Here is a 21,601-nt window from a genome sequence, read left to right on the forward strand (position 1 = left end):
TAGAACAAAGCCTGCAAAGAGCCCCCAGTCTATTATGGGCCAGGCCAGACCCCTCAAAACATTTCAAGAAGGTAGCCCAGACCCTAACTTTGCTAGTTGTTTTAAGCAGGTGTATAGCAGACATTCCAGGAGTGATGTCGCTGGTCAAACCACTTCATTTTTAAAAAACAGAATTTATTTACAAGATTACCAAATGAAACACAACAAAAGAGAATAGAATACAGAATAACTTCACCTATCTGCAAATCCAAAAGATTATCCTAACTTAATAATGCTGTTCCCAATATTTGCAACAATCCCCACCAACACTCCTTGGCACAAAAGTAAAAATCAAACAGGAGGTCTTACAGGAGAGAGGTCAGAGAGAGAGTACCAGCTTGGACTTGCCTCTTTGGGTCTGGCAGTTTCCAAATACTACTGCTAAAAACCAAACCAAACTAGAGAAAAGCTGAGCTGGGTGGACTGGCCACTCCCCTTTCATTGTACAAGTGTTTTTTTCCAAAAATCTGAAAGCCTGTTGCCTGAGGCAGTATATGTTAGCTTTAATGAAAATGGCCCTAAAACATAGACTTTCTGGAGTCTGTGTCTTTTATAACCTCTCTTTAAAAAAAGCCATGGATAATATAACCTTGTTGAAGGAGCAGCTTCGTCATAAAAGTGACCAAGAAACAACAGTCACAGCTCCAAAATATAATGGCTGCAAACTCTTCTCTCTCAATGCTAGTCAAAATGAAAGGCAGAACTGGCAGTTTTTACAACACTTTGATCACTTTAGGGAAGTGAAGTGACCATCACATTTTTCTTTTATTTTTCTCATCTTTTAGTTTGGAACTATTACTTGAAGTTAAAAATTCAACTTGAACAACAGCTTGTTTTAAAAGAGAAGAGAATAAAGACAAATGTTTTCTGCTGGGAACTGTCCCAGAAAGACAATGCAACTTAACTACTATCTAAAATCACTGCAGACTAATCAACGCAGAGCTGTTACTATGTTCAAAGAGGGCAGCTGTTTGGATGGTGAATTGGCCAATCAAGAGAGAGCCTGTTCTGACTGGGTTTTGGCAGGAGACAATATGATTTTTGGAACTTTGGAAATGAAGCTGCTTGGTTTTTCTCTCTCCCTGGTTCCTCTCTCGTGTCTGTCGAGTTATCTAATTGTTGAAGGTTCTGAGAAAATAATTCCAGTCCATAAAAAATAAGTAAATATTTCTAGAAGTTGCTGAAACTGCATTAACCGGTGACTTTGAAATTTAAGCAAAATCTACATTTCTACTTGGCTGAATAACATTGCACAAAAATTTCCTGAAAGCCTTCTATCATTGGAAACTGTTTAGTAAACTGGAAAATTACAAATCTTTTATTTTCTGTTTTAATTTATCCTTTACCTGCTTCTGTCCAACTGTACGCGAAAAGGGGTTATGAGCAAAGAAGATTGGGCTTTAGATTGTAGATGTTACTTTTATTACCTTGTTATTTATCCGTGTTCTACTAAAGCTCCATTCTAAACGATAAATTCTTAATTTTGTTTAAGTTATAAACTTTGTGTCTAAGATCTGGTATTCACAAACTCTGGTTCATAATAATTGGGAAGTTTGGAGGGTCATTGAATGTTTTAATTTCACCATGTTGCGAGTCCAGTATAGTGAGGCTGATTTGGTTTGGCTTGCTATCCTTTTATCGAAACAGAAAAGACAGTTACAAAAGAAGGATTTTTCCTATCTCCTGGACAATGATGGATCAGTTGGTGAAATATGATGATGTTCAAAAAATGAGATGCTCACATTTGGAAAAAAAGTCTGTTTTTCCACACAAGGTTTTAACTGCAAGACAATAATGTTGCTAGGAGGGTTGAGAGGTATATTGCATTAACATCTTATTATTAAATAATCCTCACCTCATGTCTATGTGGGTTGCAATTTTAACAGGCAGTAGAGAGAAATTATACAGTGACAATTTTTTTGGCCCTCCAGACCTTCATCTTGGTTAACTTTCCTAACACTTCAGGGCACGTTCCATGAACAGTGACCATCTTCGTGCGTGGAGGTTGGCATTAGCTAGTATTCAGGAGTGATTGAATGTAGTGTTATTCAAGTGGGATGCTTTGTCCGATATGGTGTCAAAACATTTTGAGTGTTGTTGGAGCTGCACTCATTTAGGCAAGTGAAGAATAATTCATCACACTCCTGACTTGTGCCTTGTAGGTGGGATGCAAGCTTAGGGAGTAAGGAGGGAAGTATTCACTGCAGTATTCCAGCCTCTGAGCTGCTCCTGCAGCTATTGTAGATATTTCAGTTCAGTTTCTGGTCGATGGCAACCCCCAGGATGTTGATAATAGTAGAGCTAGTGATGGTAACAAAAAGATAACAAGCTTGTCGTGGTTGCCGGCAGTGATTAATCAAAGGTGTTGGTGTTCAGCACTGTACCATGTAAATGTCACACCGACAGCATCTGCTTGCAGCCTGTGTGGCTAAGATACTGAATGTCTTCAACCTCATGATCATATCTCAAAATGGATCAGTCTTCAGTCAAATTCAAGAGGAACTGCTGTTAGTCAAGAGTGCAACTACAGCCGGTCAAGGGCATTGTCTTTTCTCCGACCCAGGGTTTGGACAGGATCAATCGACAGCTTGAAATAGTCTGGGTCAGGAGTTCCAGTCCAGCACAGAGTTTGGACCATGGTCAGACCTGCAGTGCTAGGGCAACCAATTTGGGGAGTAGAGCTAAGTCAGTTGGAGAACTGCACAGAGTTCGGTCAGGGGTCTGGTCAATCATCAGCTGAAAATGTGTTGCTAGAAAAGCGCAGCAGGTCAGGCAGCATCCAAGGAACAGGAGAATCGACGTTTCGGGCATAAGCTCTTCTTCAGGAATGAGGAAAGTGTGTCCAGCAGGCTAAGATAAAAGGTAGGGAGGAGGGACTTGGGGGAGGGGCTTTGGAAATGCGAGAGGTGGAGGGAGGTCAAGGTGAGGGTGAAAGGCCGGAGTGGGGTGGGGGCAGAGAGGTCAGGAAGATGATTGCAGGTTAGGAAGGCGGTGCTGAGTTCGAGGGATTTGACTGAGACAAGGTGGGGGGAGGGGAAATGAGGAAACTGGAGAAATCTGAGTTCATCCCTTGTGGTTGGAGGGTTCCCAGGCAGAAGATGAGGCGTTCTTCCTCCAACCGTTGTGTTGCCATGGTCTGGCGATGGAGGAGTCCAAGGACCTGCATGTCCTTGGTGGAGTGGGAGGGGGAGTTAAAGTGTTGGGCTACGGGGTGGTTGGGTTGGTTGGTCCGAGTGTCCCAGAGGTGTTCTCTGAAACGTTCCGCAAGTAGGCGGCCTGTCTCCCCAATATAGAGGAGGCCACATCGGGTGCAGCGGATGCAATAGATGATGTGTGTGGAGGTGCAGGTGAATTTGTGGCGGATATGGAAGTGTCTCTTGGGGCCTTGGAGGGAAGTAAGGGGGGAGGTGTGGGCGCAAGTTTAATCTGGTCAATCATCAGTCAGGACTATCCTTCAAGGTCCTGGTGGAATCTAAAATGTGCATCATTGAGCAAGTTTTTGCTTAGCCAATGCTGCATGATAGCACTGTCGACAACACATTTATGATTGTATCACCATTCTTGATATTACAGAGAGGGATTTGAAGAAATCACAGAATCAGAATTGTTACAGTGCAGAAGGAGGGTATTTGATCTGTCATATTTGCATCAACCTTCAAAGAGCATTATGACTTCGTACATTCCCCTGCAATTTTTCCATAACATTTTGCATTTTTTCTGTTAAGGTAGCCACCCAATGCCCTCTTGAATGCCCAAGCGTGTCAGCCTCCACTACATTTCCAGTCGATGAATTCCAGACTTGAACTACATGAATGAAAAAATTGTTTTTCACATTATGTTTGCTGTGTTTGGGCTGACAAGTGCCAAGCAACATCGACGCCATGCAGATCTTTGGCAATGATCACCTCCAACAAGAGAGAAGTTAACCATCACGCTTTGACTTTTAATGGCATTACTATCACTGAATCCCCCACTATTAGCATCTTGGGAGTTACTATTGACCAGATCCTGAACTGGACTAGCCATATAAATACTCTGGTTACAAGAGCATGTTGGAGGCTAGGAATCCTTTAGCAATTAACTCAACTCCTGAATTCTCAAAGACTGTCCATCTTGCTACAAGGGATGAGTTACGAATGCAAAGGAATGCTGTTCACTTTCCTGGATGAGTGTAGTTCCAACAACACTCAAGAAGCTTTGCACCATCCAGGACAAAATAGTCAATTTAAATGATACTGCGTCCACAACAAACATTTACAAACTTCACCACCTGCCTTCACAGTAGCAACTGTGTGCACTGTATATCAATTAAAAGATGCACTGCAAAAATACAGTAAACCCATCAGCATCTTCCAAACCCATGACCACTACTATCTCAAAGGAAAAGAGCAATAGATAGATGGGAACACTCAGAAGTTGTTCTCCAAGTCACTTACCATCCTGACATGGAAATATATCACTATTCCTTAACTGTCATTGAAACAAAATCCTGGAACTCCCTCCCTAGCAGCATTGTACCTATAATAAATGAAGTGCAGTGGTTAAGAAAACAGTTTATCGTCAGCTTTGTAAGAACAATTAGGGTTGGGAAATAAATGGTGGCCCTGCCAGTGATATCCATATCCCAGGAGTGAATAATAAACAAAAAAAAATTTGGATGAGAGCAAACGTCTATGATGCTGGGGACATAAGAGAAGGATAAATTAAATCATCCACTTAGCACTTCCGGCTGAAGATAGTTGCAGTTCTTTAGTCTTTTTGAGATGATATATTGGGTTGCTCCATCATTAATAATGGGGATATTTGTAGAGCCTACTTCCCTGGTTAGTTGTTCAAATTTCCACAAACATACATCATAGCATCTAATAGGACTGCAAATCTGAAATCTGATTGAAGATAGAGAATTCCAGACAAGAAAATCATCTTCATCTTCATCTTAAATGGAATACAACTTATTTTGAAATAGTGTCTAGATTTCACCATGAAGGGTGAAATTCATCATCATTTCATCACCTACCTTGTAAACATCTTAGGATCTTGTATTTCAATAGAACCTCCACTAACCCTTAATGAAGGCAAACAAGCCTTTCCTCATAAGCAAGTTCCTCATCAGGAATCAAACTTCTTCTAAATGTTTACAGTGCAGTTAAGTCACTTGTCACAACATGTACCAGGCATTCCCTCTGAGTAGTCCATGAACTAAGAATTTTTACAGAATAGATTGACATAGTAATTTATTGTCACGTGTATTTTTACAAAAAAAAGTCAGAAGTTTTATAAATTGCCATATCAGTGCCTAAATTAATGAAGTCATAAATAAGAAGAAGAAAAGTAAAAGTTCATCATGGTTCATTTATTGCCTTTGGGTTTGGGGTAGCTGGAAAACCAGGCTGAGACCGCCACACCAGGCCAAGACTGCCCCACCAAGCTGAGACGAGACCTCCGTTCGAGGACTAGACTTCCACAGTGGGCCATTGAAATACCCAGACCCTGTTTCTGAAGCGAGGATGAGACCTCCATGTGGGACTGGACCTTCACATCAGGCTGCTGGAATGTCCAGAAACCATCCAAGAAGACCTCCGTAACAGGACGTGGAATGCACGCCGGGACAAGAATGCCATTCCTGGTCAAGACTGCCATGCCAGGAGACCGTCACTCTTGGAGACCGTCCCCCGCCAAAGCCAGCCCTATACCACCAATCCAGGCCATTGGAAGCCATCGTGTCACTGGGCCTGGGCTGGGAGAACATACCTTCCGCTGAAATCACTAAAAGAAGGTAAGGTTTCATAATAAATGGAAATGTTAAAAAAAGTAAAGCGGATGTAATAGACAAGCTCTAAGCTCCTGGTTGAGAATCCTGCATGCTGCATTGTGATACTGCTGCCACCTTGCTACCACTGCATAAGTTTGTATGTACACCTTTCTTGTTTACCAGTGTTTCAAATTTTAAAAAAAGCAACAAAGCTTTATGCTTTAAACCAGATGAGTTTGTTATGCAATTGTTACTGAGAGTTATTTATGTAAAAAAAGTGATGTTAGAATACAGTCATTAGAATTTAAAGTAAAAAAGGATAAAAGTTCTCACTGAAGTTGAAAATAACATCAGTCTTAATATTTTTGCAGGCCTGCCTGGCAATGCCTTCCATTGTGGAGTTGTATTCATGTGATGGCTTCTGTAGTTGAATAGTCAGAGATTGCTTCACAGAAGGATGAGCAGAATAGTTCCAGAAAGAGCTTGAAAGCTCTTTTGTTTTGCTTTCCTGGCATTGCACACTCTAACTGCTGGTAACCCTAGTCCTGTGTACCTCCCTCTGTCTCCCTGTGAGAAACTGTGGCTGGTTCAGAAAGTCCCTTTCATGGGGTTCACATGATTTTCCTCAAAAAGGCTGTTTCCATTCTATTAAGCACAATAAAACAAAATGACTACAAATATTAATTTTGCTGAATCATTGTTCGATAAAGCAAGTCAATTAGGCTAGAATTTCTTCCCATCTCCCGTTTAACACAACAGAAGCATTTGATTCTTCACATCTTTCATCAGTTCAGTGGGCCATCCTGGAATTCTTGAATTATTTAATAACCTTTTGTGATTAACTCTTAAGATAACACAGTCTGATTGTCTGCTTTTGGCTGCAGGTGAATTCAGAAGGGAAGTCATGTGGATACTGAGAGCCATTTTACAAGGCTCTTTGTGACAATTTTAAGGACAGATTAGCTTTCTTCATAAAATATGTAGTATTATAACTGCATATTCATGATGTTGCTTTAAAAATTGGTACGGAAACAGGATGCAGTGCTCCAGCTGCAATCTCAGCAGTGCCCAGTAAAGTTATAGCAGGATTTTAATGTTCTCGTAACCATAACCATGGTCTTCCTTTTTTTGATATACTGTCAAATACATCCAAAGTACTTTCCGTCCTGATCTTGTCAATTCAAAATTTTCACACATCGACAGAAGGTTGTTTTCAAGCAAACACCCACAGCCAAACAACTGCCAGAGGGAACTAAGACACCAGCTGCAATACAGAAAGGACAACAACAAATTTAAATACACACCTGAACTGTCACACAAACTCAAGCTCAAATCTTTCCAAAGCCCCAGGAAGCCCATACTTCTCAAGTTAAATTTGCAGCCAACTTTAAAAGAATTTTTTAAAAACTCATTAATGCTACTTAAATACATTTGTTTCACCAATATGTGTCCGCATGCCCACATTCTGTTGTTAAATCTTCAACTTCAGTGTGTAGATTTCTCTCCAACATTTAAGTACACCACTATTAAACCAGAAAATGGACATGTTGGAGCTGGGTTGTGTTCCCCCTAAAAATTGCAAGTTTTCGCCCTGCTTTCACTCCTTATCCATTTGCTCTGGGCATTCATATTCCCCACATTCTCTCACTATGGATGCTGAATTCAACATTTTTTGCTTTTATTTCAGATTTCCAGCATTCCCAACATGTTGCATTTGTACCAGCACTGTAAAACAGATCAGCAGTTTAATAACAGCCAATAAAGTTCTGAATAACATTAGGCCCTTCGAGAGATCGAGCCCAGCATGGGAGAGAGTGGATGATGATTAGCGGCAAGACAGTAGTGCAGAGGCTTGAGGATGGAGAGAGAGACCCCGGTACGGGGGAGAGGTCGAGCCCTCATGGGGAAAGCCCAGCATGGAGTGACTGCAGGGCCATGGCAAAAGAAGGACTGTAATTTGGAACTTAAACTTTATTTCTTATCTACTACTTTGTACTGATAAGAACTGTAATGTTGAACTTTTAACTTCTTTATTTTTCTACATTTTACCAAAGGTTTTGTACTGAGGTACCTTGTACCCAAGGTGGAGATATGAATGGTGGCATTGTAGACTTTTCACAGTACTCTTGCATCCCTGGACTTGAGTACACTTGACAATAAAACCTAACTCTTGTAATCTAATTCTGTTTCAGTTGAGTTCAGCCACTGAAAATTAACTTGGGCTAAAATATAAGGAAGCTGTTACATGGCATGGCCATGGTTGTGTCATAATGAATGCAAAATTCGACATTATTAAAGTAAGAAATTGCATGTTTATAGAGCCATTTATAACCTCAGGACTTAATAAAGTCTTTCGTGGCCTATTGAGTATTGAGATTGGTATTCATACAATGAAGGACATCCAATAACCTTAATTTCATCTACAGCAAAGAGAAAATAGCAAAATAAAGATTTGATATTCCTTAGGCAGTCCTTAGGGCACCTTAGAGCATTTCATGAACAACGTTTATTATTTTTACCATTTATGTTTAGGCAAACATGACAAGCAAGCAAATGCACTGTCAGATATCACAAATAATGAACAGTTCATGATTAGGAGGAAATGTTGGCTGGGACACTGAAGAACTCCATGTTCTTCTGCAAATGGTGGTATTAATTTTGTTTACGTGAACCTGTACTGGGAGATAGGCACTTGTTTTTATGTTTTGCTTGAAAAAAATCTGACAACACAAGACTATTGTATTGCATTAAGTTGATGGCCTAATTCATAAAGTAGAATCATGCAATGGCCATTGAACCAAATAAAATGATCAATTTTGCACATTTTGTAAATGGAAATAAAAATCATTAACTTTCCAGGAGTTTGTCAAATTACATTTGACATTAAGTATTTATAATTGTCACAAAGCTGGTCCTTTTATTTAAAAGCTGTTCTTTTTCTCAAGGATACTGTGTCCTTGGTTTTTTTGAGAGGGGTCGTAAAACAGGGCTCCAAAACAATTGGTTTGGTACAGAGATGAAAGGGTTTATTGAGAGGCCTTTTGTTTACATGTAAACAGATGAGACTTCAGGCCAAAGCTTTTATATTTTAGAAGTGGCCTGTATAAGGAAAGGGGAGTGGTCAGTCCTAAAAGCTGAAGTCTTGTTTTAGTTCAGTTCAGCAGTGGGCCGTGTGGAAACAGGCTGCTCGACTCTCTCTCCTTCTGCCCTTCTAACTTTAACGTGCAAGCCTTTGTTTCATTTTTGCTCTGTGTTTAAGGAGTTTGTTTATTGGGACTGTTGCACGTATTTTTAAGAACACCATAATTAAGTATAGTTTGGATAGACTGAATTCTGTGTGTATTTTATATTCTGTTCTTTGTGTTTCATTCTGCAATTTTGTGAATAAATTTTTGTCTGTTTTAAAACTTGGTAGTCAACCCGGGTAATCTTACTCCGGGTAATTTTCACTGTACACTTACCGAAACAAATAGCAAAGTTACGGTCTGGGCTGCCTGCTTAAGAATGTTTTGAGTGATCTGGCCTAGTCCATAAATAATAGACTTCAAAATATCAAGAAGCACAAAATGTAATGGGAATCTGAAACACTCTTCCCCCCAAAAGATGGATTGAAATTTTCTTGGAAGATTTTTATTGGATGATGTAATCAAGAGCTGAGTAAATTAAGTTCATATATAAATCAACCATGAGCAAATAAGTGTCCAAACAGACTAGAGAAGCAAATGATCTAATCCCGCTCCTCACTTCTGATTTCATCACACCACCAAACAGAAGTATCAGAGATTCTATTCACTTTGAGAGCTGAGTCTGAGTAAGCTAGATCAGTGTCAAGGACCTCCACGTGTAAATAAAGGGTGACTTAGTGATGGGATACCTGCCTCTGTGGAGTTATTTCAGACACATTGTATATGAGAAAATACTGTTTAACAGGCTGTCAAATTAGTCCTATTCCCCTGCATCCTGTGTTATCTCTTTTCCCCCAAATATTTTTGCCTTATATGTGATCTCTGGTTATTAACCCCCTGCCAGTGAATATAGTTTACCCATATCTTACAATGTTCACAATTTTAAACATCGCCATTAAATGTGTCCTTAACCTCCTTGGGTCAACAGATAAAAAACTTAGCATCTCTAATCTCTGCATAGTGATTGTAATGAGGTGAGCAAACTGGACCTCATAGAATATGAGTTCCTTGATTGGTGCTGTTAATCTGGTCCAATCAGGGAGCCCTGACTGACATTAAAAAGAGTGAGTGTCAGAGATACTGACATCCAGGTACCTGACTCTGAATGATGCAATACAAAAGTCAAGAATTGTTCACAAGTAAAAGAAATGTTGACTTGGAGACGGGATACCAGCCTCTGTGGAATTACTTCATCTGCACATAACTGAAGGCTCTCATCCTTGGTAAGATTCTGATTAATCTCTTAGGCACCTTTCTAAAACTTTTACATCCTTCCCAAAGTATGGAGCAGAGAATTGGATACTACTGCAGTTTGGTAATTTACAAAGGTTCTGTGTTTTTGAATTCTGTGCCTCTACTAATGAAACAAACATCATTTATGCTTTAATAATCTTAACAATTCTCCTGCCACTTTTGATTTTTTTCTTTTTGTGATTCTTCAGGTCTCTTCATCCAATTATAATGGCACCAATTAATTTATGCTGCCTTATCTCATTTCCTCTCCTATGTATTAAGTCAGACTTCCCATTTATTTGGCTGTTTCACTAACCTGTCTGTCTTCCTGAAACCTGTTATTATCTTCCTAACAGCTTACTACATTCCCAATTCTTTGGATTAACTGTAAACTTTGAAATTAAGGCTCTACACCCAAGACTGGGTTATTGATAAATATCAGTAAGAGTTGACCTTTATTCCAGCTGTCAAGTGACACTACTGTACACCTCCTTCCAAAGTGATAAATAATGTTAACCACTTTGTTGGAGCCTACTTTTTAATTCAAGCAACCACTGTCCCTTTAATCCTGTGGGTTTTAATTTTGAGAATTTTATAATGTTTTATTAAAAACATTCTGAATGTTATTACAGAACATCAACTGCACTGTCCTCATTTGTTGAATCTTCAAAGAATACAAACAAGCGTGTCAGACTAAATTTACTAAGAATGTCCACCTTGTTGTTATTTATTCACCCATATTCTTCCAAATGACAATTGGATTATTAGTAAGGGTTTTAATAAGGTCCCACATGGCAGATTAGTGAAAGAAAAGCCCATGGGATCTAGCAAAATGTAGCAAACGGGTTACAAAATTCACTCAGTGGCAGGAAACAAAGGGTAATTGTTAACAGGTGTTTGTGCAACTGTTCTGAACAGTTCAGTACGAGTCCCCTGTTTTCGTGGTTTATAGTAATGATCTAGATGTCAATGTAAAAGGCATGATGAATATGTTTGCAGAAAACACAAACATGTTTGATAGAGAGCAACGTAGCTGTAGACTGTACGAAGATATCAATGGACTGGTCTAGACAACAGAAAATTGACAAATGGAATGCACATCAAGTGTGAGTTTATTCATTTGGGAGATCAAACAAAGCAAAGGAATACATCATTTATTGGAGAATACTGTGAGATAGAGAAGAAGCAAGGGATTGTATAATAATTGTCTACAGATCAGTGATAAGGTAATTAAGAAGCCATATGCAATCCTCTCCTTTATTAGCCAAGGGATAAAATATAAGACCAGGGAGGTTATGCTGGAACTGTATAAATAATAAGATCACAAGTTGAATACTTTGTATAATTCTAGTCACTTAATTACAGAAAAAATGTTATTTCACTAAGGCATATACAGAGGAGATTTATCAAAATATTGGAATAACGCAGCTTTCGGAAAGATTTAATAGGCTGAGTTGTTATCCTTGGAATAGAAAAAGCAGAGGAGAGTTTTGTTGAGATGTATAAGATTGTTTTGGTTCTGGATGGACTAGATGGGAAGAACTTACTTACCTTGGCAGAAAGGTCAATGAGGGAAATAGATTTAAAATAATGGTAGAAAGACTGCCACATGTGTAGTTGAAGAGAACCTGCACCTGTGAGTAGGCAGCCAGAGACTGTGCCTGTACAGTCTGAGGGGTAATCAATGAGGAAATTGACAAATGAACAGTCAACATATATCTTGTGATTTTGAGTCTTGTTGACTGTGATACTCAGCTATATCTCTGGCAGTGCCCTGGAAGGATATGGAGACAAAATAGTTGAAGGCTCTGGTTAATTTCACAGCCACTGTTAATGTGTTGCCACTGGTCTGGCAAAAGGAAAGGGGTTGTGGAGAACACAATCAGGTGAGAGCATTTGGAAAAATACTTCCGATTAAGTTGTGGTCGACAAGGGTCGGAGGTGGAAATTCTGCTCACCTGGAGTAAAGATTATTGGTGGTGATTCAGAAATTTCATGGAACTTGTACAGCTCTCCAGTGCCTTCTGAAAGCCAACCAGCAGAAGCCGGTTGGAATTACAGTTTCTCAAGGTAACGTTATAGACCAGGCCAGACCCCCTCAAAATATTTCAAGAAAGTAGCCCAGATTCTAACTTTGCTACTTGTTTTAAGTGGGTGTAATGTGGATATTCCAGGAGGGAAATGGCTGGTCAAACTACTTAGTTTTTAAAAGAACAGAATCGATATACAAGATTCCGGAAAGAAACATAAACAAAAGAGAACAGAATACAGAATGACTTAACCTATGCAGAAACCCAACAGATTGTACCAATTTAATGATGTTGTTCCCATTACTTGCATCACTTCCCATAAACACCTTTTGGCACAAAAGGCAAAATCAAACACAGGCTGTTACAGGACAGAGAGAGATGGCAGCATGGAACACCCTCTTCCATGTAGCTGTTTCTTGGATCAGCAGCCTCAAAACTGCCTGATTATTTTCAGTGAATAGCTGGACTACCAAACAAGCCAAATCAAACTAAAGAAAAATGAGCTGAGAGAACTGGCCAAAGCTCTTTCATTGTACATGTTTTTTCTAAACTTGAAAGCTTTTTGCCTGAGGCAGTATCTGTTAGCTATAATCAAATTGACCCTAAAACCCAACCAAGCCAGACTGTTCGGAACCACTGCTATTATGACCTCTCTGGAAAAACAAAGGCAACAAAACCTTTAAAGGAGCATCATCACAATTGGGATGATGGATTGTCAAGTATTCAATGCTCAATTGAGGGACTCATTATTAGAAAGGAGCGGTCCATAGAAAGCCATCCTTTTGACTTTCCTCAGATTACTCTTCTCCTCTCTCTGGTGACCTATAGAAATGTGGAATTTATGCCCAACTGGGGGCTTGATTACATAGGGGACTTGTGTGGGCCAAGTAAGTGCCTGAAAGTAGTTAAATAACACAAGCAGCAATGAGAATCCACCACAATTAAAACCAAATCCAGGCCCATTTCCCAGCATCTTCCCTTGCCACCGCAAGAGGTGTAAAACCTGTACCACACCTCCCCTCCTCATCTCCATCCAAGGCCCCTTCTAGGTGTCTGCAGATGTCTGGATTACCAGAAGCGAGAATCTCAGCCTCTGGAAGCAATACTCTTCTGAGAGCTCTAGAAAAAGGAAGCTCTGCCTATACTGTCTCCTGCAACCCCAAAACTCTCTGGACCTCCTCTCTCTGCTACTTCCATTTCTGTTGTAGTGGCTCCCCTCCTTCCATATCACCTTCAAATCTTTACAGGATTTGTGTTACTACATCATGTCATCCAGCTCCTGATCTGAGGTTCTATTATTATGTAGGCTTCATATTTAATAATTTTTGTGGATTTGTTTTTGAAGAAATGTGAGATTGTTTTTTAAGCAATACTTTGAATATATCACTGGAGTATACTACAAAAAAATACTAATGATGATGGGAAAAATGCTGAATTGGCCAGTCTGCCTCCTGCAGCTTCAGTGACTGGTAGTGTGGAGGAATCCAGTTCCATTGTGGCCAAGGGCACAATGCATGGCTTATCATCCATCTTTTCCTTAGGAAGTGATGGCCCCTGCCTGACCACCACTGTCTAGTTGAGCTATGATAGTGTATCAGCTGGCTGCAGCCTCAGCTTCTAGTACAGGCAGGTGGAATCCTCACAATGTATTGGTGCTAGAATGAAAGCTCAAACAATGGTCATGAGATTCCTGACTTTTAGCATGCAGATATGGACATCTTGAGAGAAAGTGAGGACTGCAGATGCTGGAGATCAGAGTCGAAAAGTGTGGTGCTGGAAAAGCACAGCAGGTCAGGCAGCATCCGAGGAACAGGAGAATCGACTTTTTGGGCATAAGCCCTTCATCAGAAATGTGGGGGTTAGCGGGCTGAGAGATAAATAGGAGAGCGGTGTTGGGGGGCTGTGGGGAAGATGACTGGGAAGGCGATAGATGGATGCAGGTGGGGGGTGATGGTGATGAGGTGGAGAAGGGTGGAGTGGATAGGTGGGAATGAAGATGGACAGGTAGGACAGTTCAAGAGGGCAATGCCGAGTTGGAAGGTTGGATATGGGATGAGGTGAGCTGAGGCGAGATGTGAAAACTATTAAAGTCGACATTAATCTGTGTGGTTGGAGGGTCCCAAGGCGGAAGATGAGGTGTTCTTCCTCTAGCGTCGGGTGGCTTGGATTTGGTGGTGGAGGAGGCAAGGACTTGCATGTCTTTGGCAGAATGGAAGGGGGAATTGAAGTGATCGGTCACAGGATGGTGGGGCTGTTTGGTACATGGGTCCCAGAGATGTTCCCTGAAACATTCTGTGAGTATCTTGTCTCCCCAATGTAGAGGAGACCTCATTGAGAGCAACGGACACAATAGATGAGGTGTTTGGATGTGCAGGAAAAGCTCTGTCGATTATGGAAGAATCCTTTGGGGCCTTGGATGGAGATGAGGGGGGAGGTGTGGTACAGGTTTTACACCTCTTGCAGTGGCAAGGGAAGATGCTGGGAGTGGAGGATGGGTTGGTGGGGTGTGGACCTAACAAGGGGGTTGTGGAGGGAATGGTCTCTGCAGAATGCAGATAAGGGTGGGGAGGGAAATATATCTCTGGTGGTGGGGTCTGATTATAGATTGGGGAAATGGTGGAGGATAATGCACTGTATTCGAAGATTAGTGGGGTATAAGGTGAGGACCAAGGTGGGGTGTCTATCCTTGTTGCGGTTGGAGAGGTGGGGTTCAAGGGAGGAAGTGCGGGAAGTGGAGGAGATGTGCTGGAGGGCATTGTTGATCACGTGGGTGGGAAAATTGTGGCCCTTCAAATAGCAGGCCAACTGGGATGTTCTGGAGTGGAATTGCTCCTCCTGGGAACAGATGCAACGAAGATGGAGGAATTGGGAGTAAAGGATTGTATTTTTACAGGAGGGGGGAAGTGGGAGGAGGTGCAATCCAGGTAGCTGTGGGAGTCAGTGGGTTTGAAGTAGATGTCTGTGTTGAGTCAATTGCTGGAGATGGAGAGGTCCAGGCAAGGGAGGGAGGTGTCCAAAATGACATCTACCATCCAACCTCACATTTTTGATATCCAGATACAGACAGCTGACATTGTGGGAATTGATTCTGCTCCACAGGCGACACATCATCCTGAGTATTTCTCAACATATTACAGCAAAAACGTGGAATTGATGTATAAAAGAGGCACTCGTGACTACCTGTTAGTTGAGGAGAATGATGTTTTTTGATAGGGTGAGGACAAAGAAATAAAGCCATTGAAATATATTTCTATCCATGATCTACAGGAAGCTTTAATAGTGCTTCGATCAATGTCAACCTTATGACGTTTTCCACTGAACCCCATTTCCCCACTCACACAAGTAATCATGCTTTATGTGAAATGTATATATGGAATGTGAGTATTACCACTCTTTTCTGCTCAACTGCCAGCTTCGCCACTGAGGAATTTTGCAATTTGATACTCCAATGATTTCCAGTACATCTTCCTCTCTTGACCAAATTTCTCCAGTATTCCAATCCACGCCCCTCCCTGATACTCCAGTCTTTTCTCCTCCAAGGGTGGTGAAATAAATCTATGATTGTTATGAGAAATGTGTACATCTGCTAGATGCACTGCAAATGACGAAGTTGACAATCACTCACATGCAAAAGGAGAATAGTTCATAAGATATAGGAGCAGAATTAGGCCATTCAGCCCATTGAACATTTCCGTCATTCAATCATGCCTGATATGCTCCTCACATCTATTTTCCTGCCTTCTTTCCATATCCCTTTAATACATTACCAATTAAAAATCTGTTTAACTTCCTCCTTAAATTCACTCACTGTCCCAGCATCCACCACACTTTAGGATAATGAATTCCACAGATTCACAACCTTTTGGGAGCAGTAGTTTCTCTTCAACTCTGTTTTAAATTTGCTATTCCTCATCCTCAGACTATGACTTCTCATCCTAGAATGCCCCACCAGAGGAAGGATCTGCTCGACATCTATTTTATCCACGCCTTTTATTATCTTGAATACCTCAATCTGATCTCCCCTCATTCTTCTAAATTCCAGAAAGTATAGACCTAAACTGTTCAATCTCTCTTCATATGACAAATCCCTCATTCTCTGAAATCAATCTAATGTACCTCCACTGAACTGCCTCCAATGCCACCACATCTTTCCTCAAATAAGGGGACCAAAACTGTGCACAATACTCCAGGTGCAGTCTCACTAATACCTTCCATAGTTGCAACAATACTTCCCTACTTTTGCTATAAAAGCCAACATTCCATTTGCTTCCTTTATTGTCTGCTGTACCTGCAAGCTAGTTTTCTGTGACTCATGAACAAATACACCTTGGTCTCTCTGTACAGAGCACCTTGGAGTCTCTCCTCATTAAGAAAATAAATTGCCTTTTTAGACCCAAATGCATGACCCCACATTTATCCACATTAAGCCCCATCTAACATATTTTGGCCTACTCTCCAAACCTACTTATATCCATTGTAAGGTTCTTATTTCGTCATTGCAATTCACCATCCCGTCTATTTTTGTGTCGCTCGCAAATTTGGCTAAACAGCTTTTTATCCCTGTATCCAAATCATTAATGTAGATTGTAAGGAACTGGGGTCCAAGGACCAAATCCTGTGGCACCCCACTAGTTACATCTTGCCATGCAGAAAAAAAATCATTTATCCCGACTCTGTCTTCTGTCCATCAGCCAATTATCTATCCAGGCTAATCCCATATGATCCAACCTTGTAAATTAACATCTTGTGTGGCACCTTATCAAACACCTTGTGGTTGTCCAGATATATTACATCTACAGAATTCCCATTATCCACTTTGCTTGTTACATCTTCGAAGAATTCTAAAAAAAATAGTCAAATGTGATTTACCCTTCGTAAAACTCTGATGGATAGCATTTTAACTTTTAAATGTCTTAATCTTGCTTCTTTGATAAGTGATTCTAATACTTTCCCAATAACAGGCATTAAACTAACTGATCTGTAATTTCCCACATTTTGCCTCCCTCCCTTTTTGAATAAATGTGTTATATTAGCTATTTTACAATCCACTGGAATCTTTCCAGATCCAGGGTATTTTGGAATATTGTAGCCATCTCTATTATACGATCTTCACTGCCACATCCTTTAATACCCTAGAATGTAGGCCATCAGGCCCAGGAGACTTGTCTGTCCTCAATCCTAGTAGTTTAGTTAGTACCCTTTCCCTATCAATGTTGATTGCTCTGAGTTCCACTTTATCTATTTCCTCTGACTTGTCAATGGGAGTGGTACTATTGTCCTCCAATTTGAAAACTGAGGCAAAGTATTGATTCAGCATTTATGTCATCTTAGTGTTCCCCACTACTAACTCTCCAGTTTCATCTTCCAAGGGCCTGACATTCATATCAGCAACTCTCTTACCTTTTATATACCTATAGAAGCTTTTGCTATTATTTTTGATATTTTGTCCTAGTTTTCTTTCATAATTTACTTTAGCTCTTTATATTAATTTTTTTTAGTATGTCTGAAAGGCATGAGCAGCATGCCTTTGCTAATGCTATTTTAGGTTATGTTGTGAAAACGATTGTTGGTGAGTTAAGTTACAGAAAATATATTGAGAATTATGGTATTCACTAATAGTGGGAGGAAATTGGAACGTGAACATGTTAAGATAGTAAGGATGAAGCAAGATACATTGCCTCAGTCCGATTGATCGTGATAAATATGCTGTTGTGGTGAGAAGCAGAATGATTAGGGTAAGACTGACAAGAAGAAATTGAACAGGAACTGGGTGAATATTGTCATAAACTTACATTTCAAAATTAGATCTATAATCTCTGGGTCATATTCCTACCACTTAACTCTTCTGCCAACTAGAGCCACGTCTTTTTTATGAAAGGTGTCAGTGTTAGAAATACGGGCCTCTTTAAGGGTCAAACAGAACTATATTACATTGAATCACTTACGTAGGTTTGTGAATTCATTGTCAAAAGTTTAACCTACAGTCAGGAAACAGAAAATTTGCTTCTCTCCAACTTAATTTCTCTTAAGTGCCTCTCTAAAAGCCCTGGGCTGGCCCTGACCATTCTTTGTCTCAGCTGTGCATTTGAACCAGTAGGTGACAAAATAGCAATGACCCTGTCACTATTTCCAGACACAGCTGGCTTCATTCTAATGCATTTGCTTGTTAACTTGATCCCTAAATGTAATTAGTTTCTGGCTTAGCCCTTTCCACCTAATTGAGACTGTTTGCTCAACCAAATCTCCCACTTCCATCCTACATTTTGCTTGCCATTGTTTCTTTCCTCATCTTATTCCTATTCTTTAACCATTTGTAGCCATTCTGAATCCTCTTTCTTTTTATTTCACTGCTTTCCCTTTTTCTTTTCCAATTCATCCACCCATTCCTTTCTGTCTCAATTACAAATTCCCCTCACCTTTTTTCCTTTCCCTGCCTACCACCCCCTCCTTCTCCCTCTCATCCAAAACATCTCTTCTTCTTTCCCTCCTACACTCCACTCCACTTCCCTCTTATTTTCCCTTACTTCTCTCCATATTTCTGTGCTTCATTTGTATCCTCACACCACCATTCTTAGTCATTTATCCCACTGTACCCTAACCCTGCTTGACCTGAGTTCTACATTTGTTCGTGATTCTATAGTACAATGCCATGGAAGACCAACTGCTAACCTATTTAAAATCATGCATCTGCAAACATTCATTATCAGTACCATTTTGATTCCTGTTACTATGCTTTTATCACACTTTTTGTGTTAACTTATTCCCATTATGAAATCTTGTGTACCTGCGCTTAATGCATTAGGTCACTGCAAATTTTTAGCTTTCCAGTTAGATCTTCTCTCATTATGTTATGTCACTTCTGTAATTACTTAATGCCTACTTCCACTTATAGCTTTATTCTTGATTCCTTTTTCTGAATGGACCAAACACTGACCATCAGATCTAAGAGATTTATCAGTTCTAATAATTTTCCCAATACCCTTTTCCCAGTGATTCTTTTAGGGTCTTCCCTCTGTTTAACCTCTTGATTTCCAAGCATTTTTGGGATGATTTTTGTGTCTTCTGCATTAAATGTAGATTTAAAAAACCTGTTTAATATTTCAACCTGTCTTTGTTTCCCATTATTAACTCCTTAATCACATACTCTGAAGAACTCAGTCACTTCAGTTACAATTTTCACTTATAAATGGTTGTGGAAATTTCTACTGGAGATTTTGTGGCACCATGATGACCTCTCCTTCTGAGTCAGAAGCTCTGTGTTCAAGTCCCACTTCAGCCGCAAAGGTGCATTCATAATATGGCGAGTCAGGTTAATTGTCAGCCTATAAATCCTTCCAATACACCTGATGGTAGGTGGTAAGGCTGGGAGAATATTTCAGTCAGCCATACTGCAGAAAGCAACAACAAACTATTACTGCTCTCACTTTGTTAAGCATAATCATGGATCAATCAAATAATAATCCATGGTTGAAAATACCATCTTATGGCAATGTACCTAAAGAGAGAGATAAATTCTTACTATCTGTTTTACTTTTTGAGCTAACGTTATCTTTACTCTACCTCATTTTTCTTATAATCATTCTTTGCAGATATATAAAATCTGTTCCATTTCTTGCTGACTAGTCACCTTTTAAATATTGTATGGTTTTTCTTTCAACTTGGTACCATCCTTGCCTTCCTTAGTTTGCCACAATTGATGCATACATTTGTTTCCCAATGGAATGTATCTTCGCTAATACATCCATTCAAGGGTGTCCATTACCAAGAGTGGCTTGGTAGTACAACTACTGACAAGTGACTGAGTTCTGAAGGTCATTTCTTATAGACTGAGTCTGCAGCAAGCAGCGAGGGAGCAAACAAGAGAAAATAAGCAGTCATTATCTTGACCAGTCTACTTGTCACAAATATATCTTTCATGATAGCATAAATGGAAGTGACTATCATTTGTCCTTGTGCAGTTCTGTCTTCATACGAAGGGTAAAGGGCCATGACTGAAGTTCATTACATGGACTGTATACTCCTAATCTCTACCTGGGCTGTGCCCATCGTGGCCCCATTTCTGCACATCTTGTTTTAATTCAACCTTGCTGCTCAAGTTTGAGAAAGTCAGACTCAATAGGCATCAGCCCATCAATACTACTGCTGCAGCTACTCCCATCGTCATATGCAGTGTTGTCCAACAGTTGAAGAGGAAATATGCAAGCTTCATTTCCAAAGACCCTGTAGATTACTTTCTCATGTTATTTTTGAATAACTGCAGTGCCCACTTAGCAAGACCGTTTGAGGAGAGGTGGTAGGGTGCTATGGGGATGTGGCTTATCTTACTTGTCATCATAAAGATCTGAAACTGCCAGCTGTTAAATGAAATACTGTTTCTGTGACAAAGATCTCAGATATGCTATGTATACTAAGAAAAATGGTGGAATTTTTCTATGGTGTTGTAAGAAGTAGTTGCAACCAATCAATGCATGTCAATCCATTTTGAATGGGTGTTCATAAGGATTAAGAACATATAGCCCAGTTTTACACCCACTTGACCAAGCTTTCAATATCCTGGCATATGGTGTCTATGTTAAGCCACCAAACATAAGTCATTGTGAGCATTTTCATTTTAGAAATTCCTTGGTGGCCATCATTTTTTTCTAGAATTCCTACAGTATGGAAACAGCCCATTTCACCTGACAAGTCCACACTGTCCCACCGAAAAGTATCCCACCCAGACCCATTCCCCTAACCAATTACTCTGACATTTCCCTGATTACTGTAGGAATACTGTACCTAACCTATTCATCCCCGAACACAATGGGCAATTTAGCTAGCCAATTCACCTAACCTGTATATCTTTGGACTGGGGGAGGAAATCGGAGCACTTGGAGGAAACCCACGCAGACAGAGGGAGAATGTGCAAACTCCAGCCCAAGGCTGGAATCGAACCCAGGTCCCTGGTGCTGTGAGGCAGCAGGGTTAACCACAGAGCCACCATGATACTCTTTTCTGGCAATACTCCTTCTAAATTACATATCTTCTCATTTCTCACCATCAAAGATTGACTTGCTTCTGTATCTCTTAAAATCTTGACTTCTTTACCTAATCTTCCTGGCATACGTGAGTAAATCGTACCCACTTCCAGTAAGATAGTAGTGGAGCAAGGCCTCTGAGCCTGGGGCTCGTCTGCTCTGTTCATTTTCCTTTCGTTCCTTTTTTTTTGTAATTTATTTTCTTATTTATCTTATTTTACCTACCTTTTGTTGAAGAGCTCAATTGTGGTGATGACATCTGCAGCAGTGAGTGGACCAGTGCATACTCATGTCGATCAGCAAGCAGGCCCAGCGCAGACTCAAGTTGTTTGACACCTCTGCAAG

At 40.3% G+C, this 21,601-nt stretch overlaps 1 long non-coding RNA gene across 2 annotated transcripts in view; it reads left to right on the forward strand.

Annotated features, from left to right (window-relative positions):
• LOC122550606 (uncharacterized) overlaps positions 1-9,192 on the forward strand; it is a 65,245-nt gene extending 56,053 nt beyond the window's left edge. For both annotated transcript variants that reach the window (XR_015757423.1, XR_006311894.2), the window contains 2 exons: positions 3,765-5,815; positions 7,479-9,192. This is a non-coding gene — a long non-coding RNA (uncharacterized LOC122550606). The remainder of the gene's footprint in view (positions 1-3,764; positions 5,816-7,478) is intronic.
• The last annotated feature ends 12,409 nt before the right edge of the window (positions 9,193-21,601 follow it).

The sequence above is a fragment of the Chiloscyllium plagiosum genome, unplaced genomic scaffold, assembly GCF_037043375.1.
Source record: "Chiloscyllium plagiosum isolate Xiang-an unplaced genomic scaffold, Cpla_swu_hap1 HiC_scaffold_6, whole genome shotgun sequence".
In the NCBI taxonomy this organism is placed as follows: Eukaryota; Metazoa; Chordata; class Chondrichthyes; order Orectolobiformes; family Hemiscylliidae; genus Chiloscyllium; species Chiloscyllium plagiosum.